Source organism: Triticum urartu, chromosome 3A (genome assembly GCF_056163025.1).
Source record: "Triticum urartu cultivar PI428250 chromosome 3A, HENAU_Tu73, whole genome shotgun sequence".
Taxonomy (NCBI): Eukaryota; Viridiplantae; Streptophyta; class Magnoliopsida; order Poales; family Poaceae; genus Triticum; species Triticum urartu.
Window position 1 is genome coordinate 6,430,976 of NC_141875.1, and position 27,640 is coordinate 6,458,615.

Consider the following 27,640-nt stretch of genomic DNA (forward strand, 5'->3'; position numbering starts at 1 on the left):
CTTTTGGTGTTTGTCATTAACTCAAATTTGAATTTGAATCATTTTGAACTAACGCGAGATTAGTAACAGTAGTCGTGGTGACGTGGCATACTGTAGTCTAATTATCCGGGCGTCACATCGCCGTCATGATGGCCGTCGAGAAATAGCGCACGTACTTGCAACGGGGCCCCTTCACCATCATCACGGATCACAAAAGCCTTTGCAACCTGCAAGATCAGCAGCTCGCCACCGATCTGCAACGCAAGGCCATGGCCAAGCTGGTGGGACTCCAATTCAAGTTCCGCTACTGACGAGGCAGCGAAAATGGAGCCGCGGATGCTCTTTCTCGAGTGGGCGCGACCCTGAACCTCGACGCGCTCTCCATCTGCTAGCCAACATCGGTGCAAGAGGTGGCAAACTCCTACGCCACAGACACCGATGCGCAGGATCGCCTGGCGCGTCTCGCAATCCACAGTCCTGACGACGACGGCTACGAGCTCTACAAGGGGCTCATCCGCAAGCAGGAGCGCTTGTGGATCGGCAAGAACACGGCCTTGCGCACCAAGATCACCAGCGCTCAGCACGACAACGCGGCCGGTGGTCACTCCGGCACTACGGGCACCTACCAGCGCATCAAGAAACTTTTTGTGTGGGACGGATTGAAAACCGACGTCACCGACTACGTGCGGCAGTGCCCAGTGTGTCAGCATGCCAAACACGAGCAATCCAAGCCGGCGGGCATGCTCGCACCCTTGCCCGTGCCGACCGCTCCCTGGCGCGACCTCACCATGGATATCGTGGATGGCTTGCCATCGTCGGAGGGCTTCGATTCCATCATGGTGGTCGTCGACAAGCTGACCAAATCAGTGCACTTCATTCCGCTTCGTCACCCATTCAAGGCCCCTTAGGACGCCAAGGTCTTCTGGGATCAGATTGTCAAGCTGCACGACATCCCCAGCTCCATCGTCTCTGACCGCGATTGTGTCTTCACCAGCGCACTCTGGCGTGAACTCTTAGCCAGCACGGGCACCAAGCTGCTCTTCTCCACTGCGTACCACCCCCAGACAGATGGCCAGAGCGAACGCGTCAACCAGTGCATGGAGATGTACTTGCGTTGCGTCGTGCACGAGGCACCCCGGCAATGGTGTCGATGGCTACCTATAGGGGAATTCTGGTACAACTCGTTGTTCCACTCCTCGATCAAATGTACCCCCTTCAAAGCTCTTTATGGCGTTGAGCCCAACCTGGGCGCCATGACACTCTGGGACGACAAGACGGTGCCCATGATTGACGGCGATCCCTGGGACTGGGGACTGCACACGGCGCACCCGCATGAGCAAATCCTTCGCGCCCAGCACCGATTCAAGAAACAGGCCGATCAACATCGCTCAAAGCGCTCCTTCGTGGTGGGCGACGCTGTTCTCCTCAAGCTCCAGCCCTACGCGCAGTCGTCCGTGGCAAACAGACCCTGCGCCAAGCTGGCGTACAAGTACTTCGGATCATTCTCGGTGATCGACAAGATTGGCAAGCTGGCGTACAAACTGGAGTTACCGGCGGACAATAAGATCCACCCCGTCTTCCACGTATCACAGCTCAAGCCATTCACCCCCAATTACACACCAGTCTTCTTCGAGCTGCCACGACCCCCTGATCTCGCAGGCCATGACGACGAACCGGTGGAGATCGTGGAGCGTCGCATGGTCAAGCACGGCACCAGCGCTCTGTTGCAAGTCAAGGTGCGATGGCGCAATGACGAGACGGCGACCACTTGGGAAGACTACGACACCCTTCGCCGCCGCTTTCCGCAAGCACCGGCGTGGGACGCACCATCGGTCGGCGACGGAGGCCAGCTCGAAGCATCTCTCAAGAAGACGCTCGTTTTGAAGGAATGGGAAATGTCACACCGGCATCACCAGGAGATGATGCGGTGGACGTGTGATATGGTGGACCCCAATGCCTGGTGGCACGAACCCACCTGTAAGGCGAGTTGCCATGTGTGGCGCGGCTATTTAGCCAGCTGGAACCAGTAGGCAGGCATTTGATGTGTATGATGTATCTCTGAACCTAACTCACCTACGCTGTACCTCCTCCCTTGGAAAGAAACGTCTTCCCCAAGTCTCGATCTCATCCCCTTCCCCTCTCCGATCCCCTCTTGCGATGATGAGTTCGTGACAAACACGCGCTCAAAAACTGCTTTGCGCGTTAAAATTTGGGTTTTTTGGGCGCCGGACTGCTCTAGCAGAAGCTGTAAAATAGTGCGCACAAAAAAGGGATCGGGCGGGCGCTGAAAAACGCTTTCGCGTGCTGCAAATTTGAGGTTCCGGATTGCGCGCTTCATAATTTACACTACATGTTTTTTTAGGCGCGCGTTTTTGGGCATCTGATAAAGCAATATGGGATACGGCGTGCTAAAAGTGCTAAAGTGTGGCGTGCTAAAACTATTCTAGAGCACGAAACTTTTGTGTGCCTGTTGAAGATGCTCTTAGTACGCGAAATTAGTCCCCGCCGTTCCGTGCCCTCACGCACGGCCGCCTCATCTCGCTCTCCCTGCCCTGCTTCTGCTGATCCTATTCATAAGGCATCTACGCGACGCGGCCTTCTTCAGTTGTCAAATCTTCCGGATCCAACCAGCGGGAAGTAGCGAAGAACCCAATGTTTGACTCATCGGTACATCACACCATGCATCTACTAATCTCAATCCTCAATTCCTCTGAATATCATTGTTGAGCTGTGGGCAATCTCCAGCCAGTCAGTACCCTTTTACGTGGGCTGTTGCAAGGTAGGGAATGAAAAAAAAATGGAACAACCCGACCCTTTTTACATGGGCTGTTACAAGCTAGCGAAAAAAATAAGGAACAAATCGAGCCTTTTTACATGGGCTGCTGCTGGCTTCACCTCAAACAATACTTGTTTTGAGGGTTGAGGCACCTGACCATTAGCAAAACCGGCAAAAAAACATATACTCCCTCCGTCCAGGTGCATAGGGCGTCTTATAAAAAATTAGTATTCCAAATATATAAGTCACCATGCATGGAATAAGGTATTCCAAATAGGAATTATTATTGTCATTGATTTTTGGTTTAGTCTTCTCCATCCAATCTTCACACACCTAGGTTGCGATGCAACACCTTAGATGCTCTATGCATCTGGACGGAGGGAGTAATGGGAAATTCGACTGGAAAACAAGTCTTGTAATAAGCTAGAAATTCGAAGAAACGCTATACGGCGCGTTTGGTACAGCGCAGGTAACGTATTCAATGTTTCCTATCGGGAAGCGCTGCGTCGGAATACTTTTACGTAATACGTTCATTGTTTGGTTTGTGCGCCGGGTCCCGACTTCTAATCCGTGCCGAGTCGGGCGGTTTTGATTTTCTGAACCGCCGTATCAGAAAGCGTGGTTAGGGAAACCATCGCTCCCGAAACAAACGTAGAACGCTGCAATCGGAAGACGCGCTTTTTGCTGCGAACCAATGTTTTTCTCGACAAGCTGCATGATAGCCGATGGTGTTGACTCCTTGGTCCATACAAGACGAGAAAGGAGTATCTTTCCAACAGTACTCGCCACCAATTCTTTGGTCTCAAGGAAAAGTTTCCAAATATGCCCTGTCTGTTGACCCAAGGGAAGACTTTGACCATACATAAGTCTGCGTGACCAATCTTTCCCTAATAATAATACAGAAAGGAGAACGCATACACAGTTGTATTTGCGTTACCTATAAAACAAGACATGCACGCACAAGGAGAACACATGAGAAGCTGGGACAGGAAGGATAACGCATCATGAAGCGTTCTACTTCTCCTCCTTCGTCCTTGGTACGCAGCGTTGTGATCCTTGCTCTGATATGCTGTTCCCTGTCATGCTCGGCGTCGGCAAGAGGTAACTAATTACTACTCCCTCTGTTTGAAAAAGGTTGTCCCTTAAATGGATGTATTTAGCACCAAATTAGTGATAGATACATCCATTTGACAGACAAGCTTGGGACAAGCTTTTCTGGATGGAGAGAGTACTTCCTCTCTAAACAAATATAAAAATGTTTAGATCTCTACTCAATCCCTCTGTAAAGAGGGAGTACTACTAGCTAGTAATCCCACGTCGGCATCATGTGTGTATTGTGCATGCAGTACGTATTTATGTTTGGGGTGAGAAGGATTGATGGTTCATGCTAATGCATATGCACGCAGTTGCTCTTGACGGAAGCCATGAGCCAACGAGTCCTCCGCCGCCGGTGCCAGGTCGCCAGGTCTCTCCGTCACCTCCAACTCCAGTTCCAAGGCCTCCGGTCCATCCTCCGCCGCCACCGCCACCCAAGCCGGAGATGTCAGCACTGGCGCCGCACCGCAAGACCCTGCAGCAAGCTGTTAGGAAGGCCATTTAATTATGCACGAAACAGTGCCGCTTATATATTCTTTTCATCTATGTATGATCCATCATGGTGCTAAATAATTGAGACGATAAATAATGATATTAGCGTACCTATGCTTATTCTTAACTCTTTTCTTTTTATAAACATACGGTACAAACACAAACATTATTTTGATATATTCACCCTGGATGCGTTTGGTTGCCTGCAAATAGCCCAATCAAATAAGCGCAGGAAGAATTCGACCTGTTTGGTTGCCTAGATTCACTGCTTGGGCTGCATAGCATGAACTTTAAAACACCTCTAGGCCTACATCACTGGAAACGCTTGATTCAGCCGTTTCCAGTGAGCCATACTCGAGCGATGCAAAGGAGCGCATGTGGGTGGCTCTCGTGGTCGTGGTGCAGTTACTCGTGAGCTGGTGCAGCTAACTGCAACTAATACATGTGTTTGCACATGTTCTAATTAATCTCCTCTTAATCTCTTTCATCTAACCCCTTCCAATCTACACAACGGTATTCCGATTCGAGATAATGTTTACATGAAAAGATGCACATTGATGTTATGGGTCCATTTGGATGACCTGTGTGTAGTTTCATCGACTGTAAATGCTCAATTTTGTGTTCATATTTGGAGCTACTTTCGACGAATTTCATCAAATTATTCGTGCAGGGTCGACCATTCGAAATTTTCTTTGACCGGTAGTTTCATCTCGTTGTTTCATACGACTTTTGTGTTGTATGTTATCTGTTTTGATTCCCGTAGATGAGTAGATCTACATCTTTCTACTGTACCGTAGGAATGCATATGTGTGGTCAGTTTTAACGAGACTTGGCTTAATCTCTTTCACCCAGTACCTTCTAATCTACACAATGGCACTCCGATTTGGGATAAGGTCTACACAAAAAAGAAGCACATCGATGTTGTGGTCCTATTCCGATGATCGGTTCATAGTTTTCTTGACCATAAATGCTTAATTTCATGTTCATGTTTAAAGCATTTTTTGTTGAATTTCGTAGAATTCGTCGCGCACGGTCGACCGTTTAAAATACCCTTTGACCAGTAGGTTTATCTAAATGTTTCAGAAGACTTTCATGTTGTACTTTTTCTGTTTTAACGGTCATATATGTATAATGTATCAAGGTGGTCGTGTGGTGGTTTATGATTTAGAAGAAATATGAGTGGCTCCTTTTAGTTATCACTGATCAACGTCAATCTTCCCGGATGGACGCCATGTTGTGCCCGGCGCCACCATCGGCGTCGTTCCTCTCGGCCTCCTTACTCGTAGTCTATTATACTGGCATCGACATCGCAAGCACAATGCCAAGGAACTCTATTGTAACTATGTGTTTCATGTGTGGTTGTTAACTCTTAATCATGTTGCCTGTATTCAACAAAATACCAGGCACTTGCATCAGCCTAGTCAATGCAGGAAACCAAACGGCAAGCAAAAATTGCTTCCCTATTGCAGTGAGTCTATATGCAAGCAACCAAATAATGTGCAGATGATGGTTTTTACCCTGCATTTGCTCAACCATGGCCAACTGAGACAAGTATTGAATACATGCAAACTAGATGCAGGCATCCAAACGCATCCCCTATGAATCCACACAAGCCCACAATACCCCTATGAACTTCTATGATAAAGTGAGCCAATGTGCTAGTCACTATTGTGCCAGCGGTTAGTGGCATGACTCATGATACTTCATGAAATTGACTATTGACTTAAACTGCAATCGAAGTAGCGTTGTGAGGCTCCTATCCACATGGAACCACCATCACCACACCACCAATCTCCCCCCGCCCCGCCCCCAACCCTCTCTCTCCATCCCTGAAATTAAAATCGTTTGCATATTACACAACAATAAAAAACTAAAATTGCAACTACGTATTTGCACTAAATATTGAGCTAATTGCATCGAATGCACACGAACTTGGCTTGAGGTACACATAATTCCATGAAGTTGTAAAATGCAATAGTAATCCACAAACTTGGCAAAAGCAATGCATGACCTTTGTCGATATGGTAATGATGACGGCTCACTCGAGCATCATTTTCCTCCTTGGTTGCATCGTTGAGGAGCTCAAGCTCACCTTTGTTCGTCCCTCGTGGTCTTGACCCCCCGTGAAAACCTAGGTTTGGCTTGCCGGGTCGGATGACGTTGGCGTCAAAGATGTCACTCCCTCCATGGAGGCATGATTCTTGGTTCTATATCCCTAGGTTGACGCGTGTTCCGGTGGCCCATGCTATTGCTATAGCTGCCTGTCCATATCTGCATCCGCATCATGCCAGCGCCGCTACCATGGATGGCATGGGTAGTGGATCACGGAGGACTCCATGTCGTGGCATCTTGGTCACCCGGGGAGACATTTGAAGTGACGATCATTGGTGTATGTTGCCTCAGACAAGGGATGTGGCAACATGTACGGTGTGTGTGGTGGTGTGTGGTGTCTGGTCGTTCCGAGGCTTCGACAACGGTTGCTGTGCGTGATTGGCTGTCTGCAATGCCATGCCATCTCCAAAGCAGGAGTGGCCAAATTTACCCTCTTTTCAGATTTTGTTTCTCGCTTCCTGTGACAGGATTTGCACCATACTTGTTAGTCTGCATGGCATATAGGCTTGGGTTTGTTTGGTGGTGCATGTCGTAATATTTGCCTAGTAGTTGTTGGTTGTAGTCTTGTCTTGAGTTCATGGGTGTTTCGGCCTAGTCTTAGGCTGGTAGGATCATAACTTTCTCTTTTTTATCAATGCATCGAGACGCAAACTTTGCATTTTCTTAGACAATAATAACAATTTAACATAGTAACTTGTTCCAAAAATCTAGAAGGCAGATCCCTAAGTTAAAAGTAGGCAATCTAAATTGGGCGTGAATTTAGCCCAAACTATTATTGCTATTGATACATACTTGTTGTATTTGTTTCTCGAACTGTAATATTAATTTGGTTAAAACTTCTTGAGAAGTTCAATCATGTGGTGCCAATGAAAAAACTATATGCAACTTAAAAGTTGCCCGCATGCCCAATGCAAACTAAAATTTTCCTATCACAAATATATTACTCAAATTTTGTCTCATGTACGTATTTTCCACATCCTGGTTGATCACCTATCCCTAGAATATAATAGTGGAGGTAGTAAACGACATATATGTAGTGAGATGACTGACATGGAGGTTAACCGGTTAAGTAAGTAGTCCATTGAGTGCGCTCAGTTTCTTCTCCAAACTATTTTTCTCGGCTCATTTGAGTCCATGTTGAATATTGGATGAATAAACACTATCTATTCAAGTGTACATGCCATTTCATAGTGCTCCATGCGACTTTTTTCAAGATTACACTTTTACTATGGAGGAAGAGTCGGATAATTTGCTATCACATCAAGGCAGCCCAGTCGATTAACATTGCTATCCCTGCTGAAGTTTGAACTCAGAAACCATTTTGGTCATGTGCCTTTTACATTGACAGGAATGAATCCACAACAAAAACTTAGTGGAGTTTTAATATAAAATAACAAGAGCTTCCGACAGAGATTTCAGAAAACATTCAAATAAATTGAAATTTGCTTTACTAGCAGTGGAAATATTAAAGCCTTACAGCAGGACATAAAGGATTTTTCTCACTATTTGACAGGAAACAGAGCCCTTTTTTGTTTGCAAGAAACTTTTGATCTATCCATCAAACATATTGGCAGTACAAAGAACACTAGAAGTAAGAGAAATCACATTCAAGTCCGTGTACCACCTAGGGACGACTACAAGCACTGAAGCGAGCTGAAGGCACGGCACCGTTATTGCCCCTCCTTCATCGGAGCTAGACAGACCCTGTTGTAGTAGACAATCGAGAAGTCATCATGCTAAATCGCCACATGACAAATCCACCAGAACAACAACCGTCACCTATCGAGAGAAGCATAGGTCAGAAGGATCGGAACCGTAGATACATGAACACAGATGAGCGAAGACTGGATCAAAGCAAATCCATCATAGACAAATATCGACCGAATCCCGCAGGATCTGCCGGAGACACATCTCCACATGCCCTACGACGAAACAAGACGCACCACCACGATAGTGGGTTAGGCGGGGACAACCTTATTCCATCTCCAGGGAGTCGCTGCTATATCACCCTTCTAAGCAGGACACAAACACTAAACAAACTCAAACAAACACCTAAACATGAGAGGCTTCAAGTGGCTATGGTTCCTCGCCTGCCGCCAGTGCCGCCGCCAATCTGCCTCGTCTCAAATGGCCTTAGGTCCATGGAGGCGCAACGGATCCCGATCTTACTGGTGGGACACCTCCTATTTCGTCTTTAAGAAAATCAGAGACCAACAATTAGTTCTAGGGCATCCACCCATATGTTTGGACAATGCATATTTCTGGTACCAACGGCCTGAGGCGCCTAACCCTAGGTTGGTTATTAAGTTGGGAGCAACTAATCAAAGAGTGCTCGTTCGGGAGTCTCCCCAAGGTTCACTTGGGGTGGGCTGAGAGCACGTCACTTGGCGCGCTCTCAGCCTCCATCACGTGTCGCGTCATGGACGCTCCCTCTGATTTTTATTGTTTTTTATTTTTCCGCATGCATTTTTGGCTTTTAAGATGGTTTTTTTCTGGTTTTATATTTTTTGGTTTTTCACTTGTCTTTCTTTGCTTTTGGAAAGAAAATAATTCGACTTTTTGCGCGAAAAAACACATTTTCTTTTCTTTTTTCTGTCGCGAGAGGCACGGATTTGCTTCTGCAAGATGCAGGGCCAAGCCTCTCGGAAACAGGAAAACACGCTTCTTTTTCCTTCCGCAAGAGACACGGATTTGCTTTCGCGAGAGCCACGGGTTTGCTGATACGTCCATTTTGCATCATGCTTTTATATCGATATTTATCACATTATGGACTGTTATTTCACTCTATATCGCAATACTTATGGCTATTCTCTCTTATTTTACAAGGTTTACATAAAGAGCGAGAATGCTGGCAGCTGGAATTCTGGTCTGGAAAAGGAGCAAATATTAGAGACTTATTCTGCGTAACTCCAAAAGTCCTGAAACTCCACGGAATGTCTTAGAAGAAATAAATAAAAATCCACGCCAAAGATGAAGGCCAGGGGGCCCACACCCTGCTCACGAGGGTGGGGGGCGCCCCCCTACCTTGTGGGCCCCCTGGTGGCTCTCCGATGCCCATCTTCTCCTATATGAGGTCTTTCGATGAGAAAAAAAGGAGGAACTTTTCGGGACGAGACTCCGCCGCCACGAGGCGGAACCTTGGCGGATCCAATCTAGAGCTCCGGCAGAGCTATTCTGCCGGGGAAACTTCCCTCCCGGAGGGGGAAATCATCACCATCGTCATCACCAATGCTCCTCTCATCGGGATAGGGCAATCTCCATGAACATCTTCGCCAGCACCATCTCATCTCCAAACCCTAGTTCATCTCTTGCATCCAATTCTTGCCTCAAAGTCCGGGATTGGTGCTAGTAGGTTGCTAGTAGTGTTGATTACTCCTTGTAGTTGATGCTAGTTGGTTTAATTGGTGGAAGATCATATGTTCAGATCCTATATGCATATTATTACCCCTCTGATTATGAACATGAATATGCTTTGTGAGTAATTACGTTCGTTCCTGAGGACAAGGGAGAAGTCTTGCTATGAATAGTCATGTGAATTTGGTATTCGTTTGATATTTTGATAAGATGTATGTTGTCTAGCCTCTAGTGGTGTTATGTGAACGTCGACTACATAACACTTCACCATTATTTGGGCCTAGAGGAAGGCATTGGGAAGTAATAAGTAGATAATGGGTTGCTAGAGTGACAGAAGCTTAAACCCTAGTTTATGCGTTGCTTCGTAAGGGGCTGATTTGGATCCACATGTTTCATGCTATGGTTAGGTTTACCTTAATACTTTTGTTGTAGTTGCGGATGCTTGCAATAGAGGTTAATCATAAGTGGGATGCTTGTTCAAGCAAGAACAGCACCCAAGCACCGGTCCACCCACATATCAAATTATCAAAATATCGAACGCGAATCATATGAACGTGATGAAAACTAGCTTGACGATATTCCCATGTGTCCTCGGGAGCGCTTTTCCTATTATAAGAGTTTGTTGCGGTTTGTCCTTTGCTACAAAAGGATTGGGCCATCTTGCTGCACTTTATTTACTTTTGTTACTTGTTGCTTGTTACAATTTATCCCGTCACAAAACTATCTGTTGCCACTTATTTCAGTACTTGCAGAGAATACCTTGCTGAAAACCGCTTATCATTTCCTTCTGCTCCTCGTTGGGTTCGATACTCTTACTTATCGAAAGGACTACGATAGATCCCCTATACTTTTGGGTCATCAAGACTCTTTTCTGGCGCTGTTGCCGGGGAGTGTAGCGCCTTTGGTAGGTGGAATTTGGTAAGGAAAAATTTATATAGTGTGCTGAAATTTACTGTCACTTGTTACTATGGAAAGTAATTCTCTGAGGGGCTTGTTCGGGGTATCTTCACCCCGTCCAGTAGAGCAAAGAGTTGCTCCTCAACCTACCGAACCTATTGAAAATGAAATTCCTTATGAGTATCCTTCGGGTATGATAGAAAAACTGCTAGCTAATCCTTTTACAGGAGATGGAACAAAGCATCCTGATGAGCACTTAATATATGTGAATGAAGTTTGTGGATTATTTAAGCTTGCATGTATACCCGATGATGTTGCTAAGAAGAAGGTCTTCCCTTTATCTTTGAAGGGAGACGCATTGATATGGTATAGGCTATGTGATGATATGAGATCGTGGGACTATAAAAGATTGAAGCTGGAATTTCATCAAAAGTATTACCCTATGCATCTTGTTCATCGTGATTGTAATTATATATATAATTTCTGGCCTCGCGAAGGAGAAAGCATTGATCAAGCTTGGGGGAGGCTTAAATCAATGTTATATTCATGCCCCAATCATGAGCTCTCAAGAGAAATAATTATGCAAAGTTTTTATGCTTGGCTTTCTGAAAACAATCGCACCATGCTCGATACTTCTTGTGTTGGCTCTTTTATGATGAAGACTATTGAATTCAGATGGAATTTATTGGATAGAATTAAACAAAACTCTAAAGATTGGGACCTCGACGAAGGTAAGGAGTCGGGTATGACACCTAAGTTTGATTGTGTTCAATCTTTTATGGATACCGATATTATCCGTAAGTTTAGCACTAAATATGGACTTGACTCTGAGATAGTAGCTTCTTTCTGTGAATCTTTTGCTATTTATGTTGATCTCCCTAAGGAGAAGTGGTTTAAATATCATCCTCCCATAGAAGTAAAAGTAGCTGCACCTATTAAAGTTGAATAAAAGACTGTCACTTATAATGATCCTATTGTTCCTACTTCTTATATTGAGAAACCACCTTTCCCTGTTAGAATAAAGGATCATGCTAAAGCTTCAACTGTTGTTCGTAAAAGCAATATTAGAACTTATACACCTCCTGAGCAAGTTAAAGTAGAACCTAATATTGCTATTGTTAAAGATCTCTTGTCTGATAATATTGATGGGCATGTTATTCAGTTCGAAGGTGAAACTGCTAGAATTGCTAAACCTTGTGATAAGGATAAACATAGACCTGTGGTAGGCGTGCCTGTTATTTCTGTTAAAATAAGAGATCATTGTTATCATGGCTTATGTGATATGGGTGCTAGTGCTAGTGTTATACCTCATGACTTATACAAAGAAATTAAGAATAAAATTGCACCTGTTGAGTTAAAAGATATTGATGTTACTATTAAACTTGCTAATAGAGATACTATTGCACCAATTGGAATTGTTAGAGATGTTGAAGTCTTGTGTGGGAAAACTAAATATCATGCTGATTTTCTTGTTCTTACTTCTCCGCAAGATAGCTTTTGTCCAATTATATTGGTAGACCCTTCTTAAATACTGTCAATGCTACCATAAACTGCACTAAGAATATTGTTACTGTTGGTTTGGATGATATGCTTCATGAGTTTAATTTCTCTAAATTTAGTAAACAACATCGTGAGGAAGAATTACCTAGTAAGGATGAAATTATTGGTCTTGCTTCTATTGCCGTACCTCCTAGTGATCCTTTAGAACACTATTTGCTAGACCATGAAAATGATATGTTCATGAATGAAAGAAGGGAAATAGATGAAGTATTCTTTAAACAAGAACCTATTCTGCATCACAACTTGCCTGTTGAAATTTTAGGGGATCCTCCTCCACCTAAGGGTGATCCCGTGTATGAGCTTAAACCGTTGCCTGATAATCTTAAATATGCTTATCTTGATGAAAAGAAGATATATCCTGTTATTATTAGTGCTAACCTTTCAGAGCATGAAGAAGAAAGATTATTGAAAACTCTGAAGAAGCATCGTGCTGCTATTGGATATACTCTTGATGATCTTAAGGGCATTAGTCCCACTCTATGTCAACATAAAATAAATTTGGAAGCAGATGCCAAACCAATTCGTGATCCTCAACGATGTCTGAATCCTAAAATGAAAGAAGTGGTAAGAAAAGAAATACTAAAGCTTCTGGAGGCAGGTATAATCTATCCCGTTGCTGATAGTGAGTTGGTAAGTCCTATCCATTGTGTCCCTAAGAAGGGAGGTATTACTATTGTTCCTAATGATAAAGATGAATTGATTCCACAAAGAATTATCACAGGTTATAGGATGGTAATTGATTTCCGCAAATTAAATAAAGCTACTAAGAAAGATCATTACCCCTTATCTTTTGTTGATCAAATGCTAGAAAGATTATGCAAACATACACACTATTTCTTTCTAGATGGTTATTCTGGTTTCTCTCAAATACCTGTGTCGGCTAGAGATCAATCAAAGACTACTTTTACATGCCCTTTTGGTACTTTTGCTTATAGACGTATGCCTTTTGGTTTATGTAATGCACTTGCTACCTTTCAAAGATGCATGATGGCTATATTCTCTTACTTTTGTGAAAAGATTTATGAGGTTTTCATGGACGACTTTTCCGTCTATGGCTCCTCTTTTGATGATTGCTTGAGCAATCTTGATCGAGTTTTGCAGAGATGTGAAGAAGCTAATCTTGTCTTGAATTGGGAAAAGTGCCACTTTATGGTTAATGAAGGTATTGTCTTGGGGCATAAAGTTTCTGAAAGAGGTATTGAAGTTGATAAAGCCAAGGTTGATGCTATTGAAAAGATGCCATGTCCCAAGGACATCAAAGGTATAAGAAGTTTCCTTGGTCACACTGGATTTTATAGGAGGTTCATTAAGGACTTCTCAAAAATTTCTCGGCCTCTGACTAATTTATTGCAAAAAGATATACCATTTGTCTTTGATGATGATTGTGTAGAAGCATTTGAAATACTTAAGAAAGCATTAGTCTCTGCACCTGTTGTTCAGCCACCTGATTGGAACCCACCCTTTGAAATTATGTGTGATGCTAGTGATTATGTTGTAGGTGCTGTTCTAGGGCAAAGAGTTGATAAGAAACTAAATGTTATTCATTATGCTAGTAAGACTCTAGACAATGCTCAAAGAAATTATGCTACTACTGAAAAAGAACTCTTAGCAGTTGTATTTGCTTGTGATAAGTTCAGATCTTATATTGTTGATTCTAAAGTAACTATACAAACTGATCATGCTGCTATTAAATATCTTATGGAAAAGAAAGATGCTAAACCTAGACTTATTAGATGGGTTCTCTTGCTACAAGAATTTGATTTGCATATTGTTGATAGAAAGGGAGCTGAGAACCCCGTTGCAGACAACTTGTCTAGGTTAGAAAATATTCTTGATGACCCACTACCTATTAATGATAACTTTCCTGATGAACAATTAAATGTTATAAGTACTTCTCGTAGTACTCCATGGTATGCTGATTATGCTAATTATATTGTTGCTAAGTTTATACCACCTAGCTTCACATACCAACAAAAGAAAAAGTTCTTATATGATTTGAGACATTACTTTTGGGGTGATCCACATCTTCATAAAGAAGGAGTAGATGGTGTTATTAGACGTTGTGTACCTGAGCATGAACAGGAACAGATCCTACGCAAGTGTCATTCCGAGTCTTATGGAGGACACCACGCTGGAGATAGAACTGCACATAAGGTATTGCAATCTGGTTTTTATTGGCCTACTCTCTTCAAGGATGCTCGTAAGTTTGTCTTGTCTTGTGATGAATGTCAAAGAATTGGTAATATTAGTAGACGTCAAGAAATGCCTATGAATTATTCTCTTGTTATTGAACCATTTGATGTTTGGGGCTTCGATTATATGGGACCTTTTCCTGCCTCTAATGGATACACACATATTTTAGTTGCTGTTGATTACGTTACTAAGTGGGTAGAAGCTATTCCAACTAGTAGTGCTGATCATAACACTTCTATTAAAATGCTTAAGGAAGTTATTTTCCCAAGGTTTGGAGTCCCTAGATATTTAATTACTGATGGTGGTTCACACTTTATTCATGGTGCTTTCCGTAAAATGCTTGCCAAATATGATGTTAATCATAGAATTGCATCTCCTTATCACCCACAGTCTAGTGGTCAAGTAGAGTTGAGCAATAGAGAGCTCAAATTAATTTTGCAAAAGGCTGCTAATAGGTCTAGAAAGAATTGGTCTAAGAAACTTGATGATGCATTGTGGGCTTATAGAACTGCATACAAAAATCCTATGGGTATGTATCCGTATAAAATGGTCTATGGAAAAGCATGTCACTTACCTCTCGAACTAGAACATAAAGCATATTGGGCTATTAAAGAGCTTAACTATGATTTTAAACTTGCCAGTGAGAAGAGGTTATTTGATATTAGCTCACTTGATGAATGGAGAACCCAAGCTTATGAAAATGCCAAGTTGTTTAAAGAAAAAGTTAAAATATGGCATGACAAAAGGATACAAAAGCGTGAGTTTAATGTAGGTGATTATGTATTGCTATACAACTCTCGTTTTAGATTTTTTGCAGGAAAACTTCTCTCTAAATGGGAAGGCCCCTATGTTATCGAAGAGGTCTATCGTTCCGGTGCCATAAAAATCAACAACTTCGAGGGCACAAATCCGAAGGTGGTAAACGGTCAAAGAATCAAACATTATATCTCAGGTAATCCCATAAATGTTGAAACCAATATTATTGAAACCGTAACCCCGGAGGAATACATAAGAGACACTTTCTGGAACGTTTCAGACTCCGAAAAGGAATAGGTATGTGGTACGGTAAGTAAACCGACTCCAAAACAATTTTTAAGGCAATATTTCTCCGTTTTGGAATATTTAGAAAAATAGAAAAATAAGTAGCAGTCCGGGAAGGACATGAGGGCCCCACGAGGGTGGTGGGCGCGCCCCGCTACCTCGTGAGCATCTCGTGTGCCTTCCGGACTCTGTTTTCTTGCACGTTACGTATTTTGGTCGGTAAAAATTCATTATATATTCTCCCGAAGGTTTTGACTCCCGTATCACGCAAATTTCCTCTGTTTTTGTTTTCGAGCTGTTGCTGCTGCAGATTTGAGCAAGATGTCTTCTCAAGAGTCAATCGGGGAGAGCCGGGTATCTAATCCGGCACCGAAACCAAGGGCATACAGCGACGCTGACCATTTTGGGCCAGCAACGGAGGAAGAGATGGAGGCTAACTTGATGAGAGTAGATGCCATGGAGGATCAAGAAGTCACCTCTCGCCTCCGAGCTGGGTTCACGATGGGGGAACTACAGAGCTCAGCTATTCTAAACTCGGTTATCCCCTCTAATGTTAGATTTCTAACCTATGAAAATATGAAGAGGAGTGTCACTTGTTCTCCTCCAGCTATGCAACACCCTTGGGTGCAAGGAGCTTTAGCCATCACAGGAAAGCTTCGTAAGGAAATCAAGGACCTCAAGCAGCAAGTCAATAAGCTCGATGAGGAGAACCGTATCCTGAGAGGAATAATCGCCAAGAATATTACACCAACAACAAAGAAGGACATATAATCACATGGGTATGGGCACTCCCCTTGGCAACTGCCAAGCTTGGGGGAGGTGCCCCGGTATCGTATCACAATCACAACTCTTATCTTTACCGTTTTTCTTAGTTCGATCCTATTAGTAGTATCTTGATCTAGTAGAATAAAGTTTATGGCATGATCTAGTTTTGAGTTTTGCTTTATGATCTCTCTATGTAATCGAGTCCGTGAGCTATATAATAAAGATTAGTGTTGAGTCAAGGGCTTGATTATTTTGCCATGATCTTGGGTGAATAAAATAAAGAGAAAAAAGAATAAAAAGAAACAAAAAGTTCATATTGATCTTATTGAGAGTAATGACTTCACATAGAAAGAGTATGATGATTAAAAGTTGTTGGGAGTTGGCAGACATAGCTTTGGTCATTGTTGCAATTAATAGGAAGTAATAAGGAAAGAGAGGTTTTCACATATAGATATATTATCATTGACATCTTTTATGATTGGGAGCACTCATTAAAATATGACATGCTAAAGAGTTGATGTTGGACAAGGAAGACAACGTAATGAGTTATGTATTTCTTATATCTGAGATAAAGTATGTTGTCATGGATCCTCTAACTTGTTGAGCTTTCCTTTCCCCCTCATGCTAGCCAAATTCTCAGCACCAAGTAGAAATACTACTTGTGCTTCCAAATACCCTTAAACCAGTTTTGCCATGAGAGTCCACCATATCTACCAATGGATTGAGTAAGATCCTTCAAGTAAGTTGTCATCGTTGCAAAGCAATAAAAATTGCTCTAAATATGTATGATTGATTGGTGTCGGCGAAATAAGCTTTATACGATCTTGTGATGTGGAAGTAATAAAAGCGACGGACTGCATAATAAAGGTTCATATCACAAGGAGCAATATAAAGTGACGTTCTTTCGCATTGAGATTTTATATATCCAACCCTAAAAGCGCACGGCAACCTCTGCTTCCCTCTGCGAAGGGCCTATCCTTTATTATTATCTTCTACCTTATGCTGGAGTCATGGTGATCTTCACCTTTTCTTTTTCATTTTATCCTTTGGCAAGCTCAGCATGTTGGAAAGAACATGATATATATATATATATATCTAATTGGATGTAGGGGAGCATGAACCATTATTGTTGACATTACCCTTGAGGTAAAAGGTTGTGGGGCAAACTATAAGCCCCTATCTTTCTCTGTGTTCGATTAAAACTCCGTAACCGCAAGTATTGCGTGAATGTTAGCAATTATGGAGGACTAAATGATAGTTGAGTATGTGGACTTGCTTTTTAGCTCTGACATAGACTCTTTCCGATGTTATGATAAATTGCAATTGCTTCAATGACTGAGATTATAGTTTGTCGGAGCCCAATAAGATTTATGATTTATACTTTTGCATTGTGAATAGATCATCACTTGAACATAAGTAATCATATGACAAAATCTATATATGTTGCTATTATGAGAATAATCATGATGCCTTCATGTCCGTATTTTATTTTTATCGACGCCTCTACCTCTAAACATGAGGACATATTTATTGTTATCGGCTTTTCACTTGAGGACAAGCGAGGTCTAAGCTTGGGGGAGTTGATACGTCCATTTTGCATCATGCTTTTATATCGATATTTATCGCATTATGGACTGTTATTTCACTCTATATCACAATACTTATGGCTATTCTCTCTTATTTTACAAGGTTTACATAAAGAGGGAGAATGCCGGCAGCTGGAATTCTGGTCTGGAAAAGGAGCAAATATTAGAGACCTATTCCGCACAACTCCAAAAGTCCTGAAACTCCACGAAATGTCTTACAAGAAATAAAGAAAAATCCACGCCAAAGATGAAGGCCAGGGGGCCCACACCCTGCTCATGAGGGTGGGGGCGCCCCCCCCTAGGGCGCGCCCCCTACCTCGTGGGCCCCCTGGTGGCTCTCCGATGCCCATCTTCTCCTATATGAGGTCTTTCGATGAGAAAAAAAGAAGGAGGAACTTTTCGGGACGAGACTCCGCCGCCACGAGGAGGAACCTTGGCGGATCCAATCTAGAGTTCCGGCAGAGCTGTTCTACCGGGGAAACTTCCCTCCCGGAGGGGGAAATCATCACCATCATCATCACCAACGCTCCTCTCATCGGGAGAGGGCAATCTACATCAACATCTTCACCAGCACCATCTCATCTCCAAACCCTAGTTCATCTCTTGCATCCAATTCTTGTCTCAAAGTACGGGATTGGTGCTAGTAGGTTGCTAGTAGTGTTGATTACTCCTTGTAGTTGATGCTAGTTGGTTTAATTGGTGGAAGATCATATGTTCAGATCCTATATGCATATTATTACCCCTATGATTATGAACATGACACTAGTAGAAAACAGAGCTTTAGCGCCGGTTCGTATGGGCCTTTAGTGCCGGTTCCATAACCGACACTAAAGGGTGGGCACTAAAGCCCCCCCCCCTTTAGTACCGGTTCGGCACGAACCGACGCTAGAGTGCCACCATGTGGCGTGAGCTCGCGCCCTGGTATGGGGGACCTTTAGTACCGGTTGGTGTTACCAACCAGTACTAAAGGTTTTTTTTATTTTTTTTGAAAATTTTGGAAAAAAAATTGAATTTTTTTTGATTTTTATTTTTTCTGAATTAATTGATGATTTAGTCTCTAATCACCTCTCTTAACTGCTCAAGTGTGGATCACTCATTCCAAATCGCCTGACTTCCCGGCCGGTCACCCATCCTCTCACTCCCCCAGCCTGAGCACGCTTAACTTTGGAGTTCTATTCCCCCTACATTCCAAGTCTGCACTTGTTGTTTGCCTGACAAATGTAAGCTGTCAATCCTATTAACCCTCAGCAGTTTAGCCTGAGCATTAGGTCACACGTTTCACCGTTTGAGTTTGAAACTATTATTCTAAAAAACAGTAATTATTTAGTAACACTAATATTTCTTGAATAAGTTTGACCATAGTTTGACCACAGTTTGACCGTAGTTTGAATAATAATGTAGTAACATCAATACTTCTTGAATAATAATTATTTAGTAACACTAATATTCTTGAATAATAATGTAGTAACATCAATACTTATTTGACCAAAATTTAAAAAATTGAAATAATTATTTAGTAACACTAATATTCTTGAATAATAATGTAGTAACATCAATACTTCTTGAATAAGTAGTTTGACCAGATTTAACCAATTTTTTTTAAAAAGCTGAAATTTGACCATATCTTTTTTTTTGTTTTGGAATTTGAGGATTCTAGAAAATTGCAAACAGGCCGTAGGTGGTCTCCATCGGATGCGGATTTTCATGCTGAATTTTTTGATATATTATACGTTTTTTTCCGACATCATATGCAAAAGTTATAGCCGTTTTACATTTTCCCTACACTTTTTGCAAAACATGTCCAAATTTAAGTTTTCAAATTTTCCTAACTAGTAGATGTAGTAATATAACTACCTCTCGAAGGATTTTATTTTTTGAAGTTTTTATCATTTTCTTTTGGATTTTTCAGAACTGAAATTGCGACACGCGGGGGGAGGGGGGGTGGGGGTAGAGTTTGAAAACCCCTTTAGTACCGGTTCATGGCACAAAACCGGTACTAAAGGTTAGCCTTTTAGTACCGGTTTGTGACACGAACCGGTACTAAAGGTGATCGTGGGGCCCCGGCCTGACGCCAGCCTGCCATCACCCCTTTAGTACCGGTTCGTGGCATGAACCGGTACTAAAGGTTCAACACGAACCGACATTAATGCATAGCCGTTCGAACCGGCACTAATGGTACCATTAGTACCGGGCTAAAATCAAACCGGCACTAATGTGTCTCACATCAGGTCCTTTTTCTACTAGTGTGAATATGCTTTGTGAGTAATTACGTTCGTTCCTGAGGAAAGGGAGAGGTCTTGCTATGAGTAGTCATGTGAATTTGGTATTCGTTTGATATTTTGATAAGATGTATGTTGTCTAGCCTCTAGTGGTGTTATGTGAACGTCGACTACATAACACTTCACCATTATTTGGGCCTAGAGGAAGGCATTGGGAAGTAATAAGTAGATAATGGGTTGCTAGAGTGACAGAAGCTTAAAACCCTAGTTTATGCGTTGCTTCGTAAGAGGCTGATTTGGATCCACATGTTTCATGCTATGGTTAGGTTTACCTTAATACTTTTCTTATAGTTGCGGATGCTTGCAATAGAGGTTAATCATAAGTGGGATGCTTGTTCAAGCAAGAACAGCACCCAAGCACCGGTCCACCCACATATCAAATTATCAAAGTATCGAATGCGAATCATATGAACGTGATGAAAACTAGCTTGACGATATTCCCATGTGTCCTCGGGAGCGCTTTTCCTATTATAAGAGTTTGTTGCGGCTTGTCCTTTGCTACAAAAGGATTGGGCCATCTTGCTGCACTTTATTTACTTTTGTTACTTGTTGCTCGTTACAATTTATCCTGTCACAAAACTATCTGTTACCACTTATTTCAGTACTTGCAGAGAATACCTTGCTGAAAACCGCTTATCATTTCCGTCTGCTCCTCGTTGTATTCGACACTCTTACTTATCGAAAGGACTACGATAGACCCCCTATACTTGTGGGTCATCTTTTGCTTCCGCGAGAGGAGACGAAAAAAAACATGTTTTCTTTTTTTCCTTGCACGAGGTTTGCTTCCGCGAGAGGTATGCCCATGCCTGTCGGAAACAGAAAAAAAATGCATTTTTTCCTTCCGCGAGAGACATGGCCGTGCCTCCCGGAAAACGAAAAAACACGTTTTTTCGTGAGAGGTATGGATTTGCTTCTGCGAGAGGCACGGTCATGCCTCTTTCAGAAAGAAAAAAACGTGTCCTGTCGTTCAGTTTGTCGTCTGTTTTTTGTCCGGTTTTTTCATGAAAAAAAGTTCGTCAAAACCTATCAATATGTAATCTAGTTTTGAAGATCTCAACGCGACGAATCCAATGATGAAAATGGTTCGAGATTTAGATGCATGGTTTAAGAGATAAAGCATTTTGAATAAACGGTTTCACGAAAAAAGCAAAAACTCTCAGGATGCGACCTTTGTGGCAACCTGAAAAGGTGGGAGTGACCTTGGCAAAAATTGCTCCTTAATTAGTGATTTCGTATTAAGTTGGTCATGGATCAAGACGTGATGCAATGGGCTCGCAGGATTTCAGCATAATGGTTGCTAGGGAGATGGCTTAACACGAATTCTTGTAGAGCTCTCAGAAATATTAGATATGTTTTTTTAGCGAACAAATATATTTGATATGTACTATTCCACCTTCCAATTCTGAAAAACTGTCTACAGCAACCATTGTTAACCTGGCTTTTAGGATTCTTTTACGAGTGACTGTACCTCCAATCCAGCAGAGATCGATTATCACAAGTCTGTTTCTTATATTAGTATAAGAAAAATTATCCTCAGGAATGGCAGTTCCGAATTATCAATTTTTTTTGATAAAAACCGAATCATCAAATGTGTGTGCTTGTGTGATGTTTTCACTGATATTCCTTTAATTTGATGGCCACGCACTTGAACACAAATCAGAAGACTTTGACCGGTCGCTAGGGAAAGCAAATCAGAAAACGTGAACATGCGATACTTTGACTGTCACTCCGGATGACTTTGACTATCGTACCAGCGTGCATGCGTAGAACAAGAAGCGAACTTGCCGACCAATGACAGTACTCTCCTACGGTCCCTACAAAAGAGAAGCCGAATCCAGGGACGGTATTGATCATGGCCCCTTCATCTTCTTCCCTCGCCCGCAGCATCGCCCTCCTGGCTCTGATCTGCTGTGCCTTCGCATGCTCCACGGCGGCACAAGGTATGTTCGCCCAGCTTCATACATATTCATCTTAATTCTACTGTATTGTATTGGTTATGTGCACACTCACGGAATGGTGGTTGATGATGTGTCTAGTTGCTCGAGGGGGGAGCCGTGCGCCGGTTCGTCCTCCGTCGCCGCAGTTCCCGTCGCCAAGGCGGCCGGGGCAGGCGCCGCTCGCTCCACCGCCGCCGTCATCAACAGAAAGGCCGACGGCGCTCACGGCACACCGGAAGACCATGGAGATTGCTGCCCGCTAGCTCTGAATTGAAGATGAGGTCGACTTGTTTTTACTTGGTGTATACATTTGGTCCTGCTGGGCTGCTGGCGCTAAGGGTACTGTATTTGGTTTCGTTTCAGCCTCTGGTTTAGAATTATGTCACAGTGCGCTGATAATAGGTCTCGAAAATGCTATCGTTCAGATGATCCTATCATCTCGATTAATAAACATCTGATTAATATGTAACAGTACGTATATATGTGTATGTGTACCAGGTCCTCGATCTATACAGAAGTATGTCGGGTGTGTACAATTTCATTGATATGGATTAACAGATTCCCTGCTGAAGATACAACAACAACAACAACAAAGCTTTTAGTTCCAAACAAATTGGGGTAGGTTAGAGTTGAAACCCATAAAATCTCGTGACCAACTCATAGCTCTCGCACATGGATAGCAAGTTTCCATGCACCCCTGTTCATAGCTAGTTCTTTAGTGATACTTCAATCCTTCAAGTCTCTCCTAACAGACCCCTCCCATGTCAAATTCGGTCTACCCCGACCTCTTTTGACATTCTCCGCACGTTTTAGCCGTCCGCTATGCACTGAAGCTTCTGGACGCCTACGCTGAATATGTCCAAACCATCTCAGACGATGTTGGACAAGCTTCTCTTCAATTGGTGCTACCCTAACTCTATCTCGTATATCATCATTCCGGACTCTATCCTTCCTTGTGTGGCCACACATTCATCTCAACATACGCATCTCTGCCACACCTAACTGTTGAACATGTCGCCTTTTAGTCGGCCAACACTCAACGCCATACAACATTGCGGGTCGAACAGTCGTCCTGTAGAACTTGCCTTTTAACTTTCGTGGCACTCTCTTGTCATAGAGAATGCTAGAAGCTTGGCGCCACTTCATCCATCCGGCTTTAATTCGATGGTTCACATCTTCATCAATACCCCCATCCTCCTGCAACATTCACCCCAAATATCGAAAGGTGTCCTTCTGAGGTACCACCTGCCCATCAAGGCTAACCTCCTCCTCCTCACACCTAGTAGTACTGAAACCGCACACCATGCACTCGGTTTTAGTCCTACTAAGCCTAAACCCTTTCGAGTCCAAGTTTTGTCTCCATAACTCTAACTTCCTATTTACCCCCGTCCGACTATCATCAACTAGCACCACATCATCCGCAAAGAGCATACACTATGGGATATCTCCTTGTATATCCCGCTGAAGATGCAAAAAACAAAAGTAATTAAATGATACACCGCACGTTGTTGTTGCAATTTTGTTAAAGAAATGAATAATTAGGTGCTACATAAACAACTAAAACTAATGAAAATAAAATGTAAGAGTATTCATGAATTACACTTTAAAATAATAAATTGATATGTCTCCTTAGCAACTTTCATCATTAGTGATATGATTAATATACAACAATATGTATATATGTCTGTACGTAACATCTCCTAGTTATACTCCATCCGTTTCAAAATACTCTATCCGGTACTTTTTACTTTGCATATAAGAATTGTTTGAAGTCTAACCTCATATAGTTTGACCATATTTATATAAAAATATCAACATCTACAATACTAAATTTATATAATATAAAAATTAAATTCATGATCTAACTAATAAGCATTGTGAATGTTGATATTTGTTCTATAAAGTTGGTCAAACTTTACGAAATTCTACTTCAGATAAATCTTAGATGTGGAGAAAAAAGGACCGAAGGGACTAACTAAAGTTCTAGGATTTTTCTAAGCTAAATTTTTCTAAGTTTAACTAGTAAAAAAATCTAGAAAGATCTACAATATTTGATCTAATGAAGTAAAGTTTGTTTTGTAGATGCTGATATATCTGTATATAAACTTGGTCGGTGACTATACTGTATTTCTAAAAAAAATGCTTAATAAAATTTGTCTTTGAAAAATTCTAGAACTTCAATTATTTTGAAATGAAAGGAACAAAAAATAGTACGACATTTCTATCCCAAAAAAGAAAGAACAACAGTTTGTCACATGAGTATAATGTTATTGAGTGCGAGACGTAAATGAAGTGAGCCATATTTTTCTAGTTGTCTAACAAATGGCAAAAGATATTGTATATACTATGCCACATGAGTTAAAATATCTTTGATGTGCATTTACAGTTTTCTTGTGCGCCTTGGTATATGTCTCTTATGTCCTTAGTGAAGGAAATATGCCCTAGAGGCAATAATAAAGTTATTATTTATTTCCTTATATCATGATAAATGTTTATTATTCATGTTAGAATTGTATTAACCGGAAACATAATACATGTGTGAATACATAGACAAACTTAGTGTCACTAGTATGCCTCTACTTGACTAGCTCGTTAATCAAAGATGGTTATGTTTCCTAACCATGAACAAAGAGTGGTTATTTGATTAACGGGATCACATCATTAGGTGAATGATCTGATTGACATGACCCATTCCATTAGCTTAGCACCCGATCGTTTAGTATGTTGCTATTGCTTTCTTCATGACTTATACATGTTCCTATGACTATGAGATTATGCAACTCCCGTTTGCCGGAGGAACACTTTGTGTGCTACCAAACGTCACAACGTAACTGGGTGATTATAAAGGAGCTCTACAGGTGTCTCCAAAGGTAGATGTTGGGTTGGCGTATTTCGAGAATAGGATTTGTCACTCCGATTGTCGGAGAGGTATCTCTGGGCCCTCTCGGTAATGCACATCACATAAGCCTTGCAAGCATTGCAACTAATGAGTTAGTTGCGAGATGATGTATTACGGAACGATTAAAGAGACTTGCCGGTAACGAGATTGAACTAGGTATTGGATACCGACGATCGAATCTCGGGCAAGTAACATACCGATGACAAAGGGAACAACGTATGTTGTTATGCGGTCTGACCGATAAAGATCTTCGTAGAATATGTAGGAGCCAATATGGGCATCCAGGTCCCGCTATTGGTTATTGACTGGAGATGTGTCTCAGTCATGTCTACATTGTTCTCGAACCGTAGGGTCCGCACGCTTAACGTTACGATGACAGTTATTATGAGTTTATGCATTTTGATGTACCGAAGTTAGTTCGGAGTCCCGGATGTGATGACGGACATGACGAGGAGTCTCGAAATGGTCGAGACATAAAGATTGATATATTGGATGACTATATTCGGACACCGGAAGCGTTCCGGAGAAGTTTCGGATAAACCCCCGGGGGGTTAATGGGCCTCATGGGCCTAAAGTGGAGAAGGACAAGGAGGGAGGGGCGGCGCCCCCCCTTTCCTCCTCTCCTTCCACCTCTCCTACTTGGACAAGGAAAAGGGAGGGGAGTCCTACTCCCGGTAGGAGTAGGACTCCTCTTGCGCGCCTCCATAGGGCCGGCCGAACCCCCCCCCCCCCTGGATCCTTTATATACGGAGGCAAGGGGGCACCCTAGGACACACAAGTTGATCCTCGTGATCGTTCCTTAGCCGTGTGCGGTGCCCCCTGCCACCATATTCCACCTCGATCATATCGTTGTAGTGCTTAGGCGAAGCCCTGCGTCGGTAGAACATCATCATCGTCACCACGCCGTTGTGCTGACGGAACTCATCCCCGAAGCTTTGCTGGATCGGAGCCCGGGGAGCGTCATCGAGCTGTACGTGTGCTAAGAACTCGGAGGTGCCGGAGTAACGGTGCTTGGATCGGTCGGATCGGGAAGACGTACGACTACTTCCTCTACGTTGCGTCAACGCTTCCGCGTCGGTCTACGAGGGTACGTAGACAACACTCTCCCCTCTCGTTGCTATGCATCACCATGATCTTGCGTGTACGTAGGAAATTTTTTGAAATTACTATGTTACCCGACAGTGGCATGCGAGCCTGATTTTCTGGTTTGATGTTATATGCACGAGTAGAACACAAGTGAGTTGTGGGCGATATAAGTCATACTGCCTACCAGCATGTCAAACTTTGGTTCGGCGGTATTGTTGGATGAAGCGGCCCGGACCAACATTACACGTACGCTTACGCGAGACCGGTTCTCCCGACGTGCTTTGCACAAAGGTGGCTTGCGGGTGACTGTTTCTCCAACTTTAGTTGAACCAAGTGTGGCTACGCCCGGTCCTTGCGAAGGTTAAAACGGCATCAACTTGACAAACTATCGTTGTGGTTTTGATGCGTAGGTGAGATTGGTTCTTGCTTAAGCCCGTAGCAGCCACGTAAAACTTGCAACGACAAAGTAGAGGACGTCTAACTTGTTTTTGCAGGGCATGTTGTGATGTGATATGGTCAAGACATGATGCTAAATTTTATTGTATGAGATGATCATGTTTTGTAATCGAGTTATCGGCAACTGGCAGGAGCCATATGGTTGTCACTTTATTGTATGCAATGCAATCGCGATGTAATGCTTTACTTTATCACTAAGCGGTAGCGATAGTCGTGGAAGCATAAGATTGACGAGACGACAACGATGCTACGATGGAGATCAAGGTGTCGCGCCGGTGACGATGGTGATCATGACGGTGCTTCGGAGATGGAGATCACAGGCACAAGATGATGATGGCCATATCATATCACTTATATTGATTGCATGTGATGTTTATCTTTTATGCATCTTATCTTGCTTTGATTGACGGTAGCATTATAAGATGATCTCTCACTAATTATCAAGAAGTGTTCTCCCTGAGTATGCACCGTTGCGAAAGTTCTTCGTGCTGAGACACCACGTGATGATCGGGTGTGATAGGCTCTACGTTCAAATACAACGGGTGCAAAACAGTTGCACACGCAGAATACTCAGGTTATACTTGACGAGCCAAGCATATACAGATATGGCCTCGGAACACGGAGGCCGAAAGGTCGAGCGTGAATCATATAGTAGATATGATCAACATAGTGATGTTCACCAATAAAACTACTCCATCTCACGTGATGATCGGACATGGTTTAGTTGATTTGGATCACGGGATCACTTAGAGGATTAGAGGGATGTCTATCTAAGTGGGAGTTCTTAAGTAATTTGATTAATTGAACTTAAATTTATCATGAACTTAGTACCTGATAGTATCTTGCTTGTTTATGCTTGATTGTAGATAGATGGCTCGTGCTGTTGTTCCGTTGAATTTTAATGCGTTCCTTGAGAAAGCAAAGTTGAAAGATGATGGTAGCAATTACATGGACTGGGTCCGTAACTTGAGGATTATCCTCATTGCTGCACAGAAGAATTACGTCCTGGAAGCACCGCTGGGTGCCAGGCCTGCTGCTGGAGCAACACCAGATGTTATGAACGTCTGGCAGAGCAAAGCTGATGACTACTCGATAGTTCAGTGTGCCATGCTTTACGGCTTAGAATCGGGACT

At 42.7% G+C, this 27,640-nt stretch overlaps 1 long non-coding RNA gene across 1 annotated transcript; it reads left to right on the forward strand.

Annotated features, from left to right (window-relative positions):
- Positions 1 to 3,699: 3,699 nt before the first annotated feature.
- Positions 3,700 to 4,519, forward strand: LOC125529479 (uncharacterized). The gene is made up of 2 exons (XR_007292634.2): positions 3,700 to 3,856; positions 4,162 to 4,519. It is a non-coding gene; the product is annotated as an uncharacterized LOC125529479 (long non-coding RNA).
- The last annotated feature ends 23,121 nt before the right edge of the window (positions 4,520 to 27,640 follow it).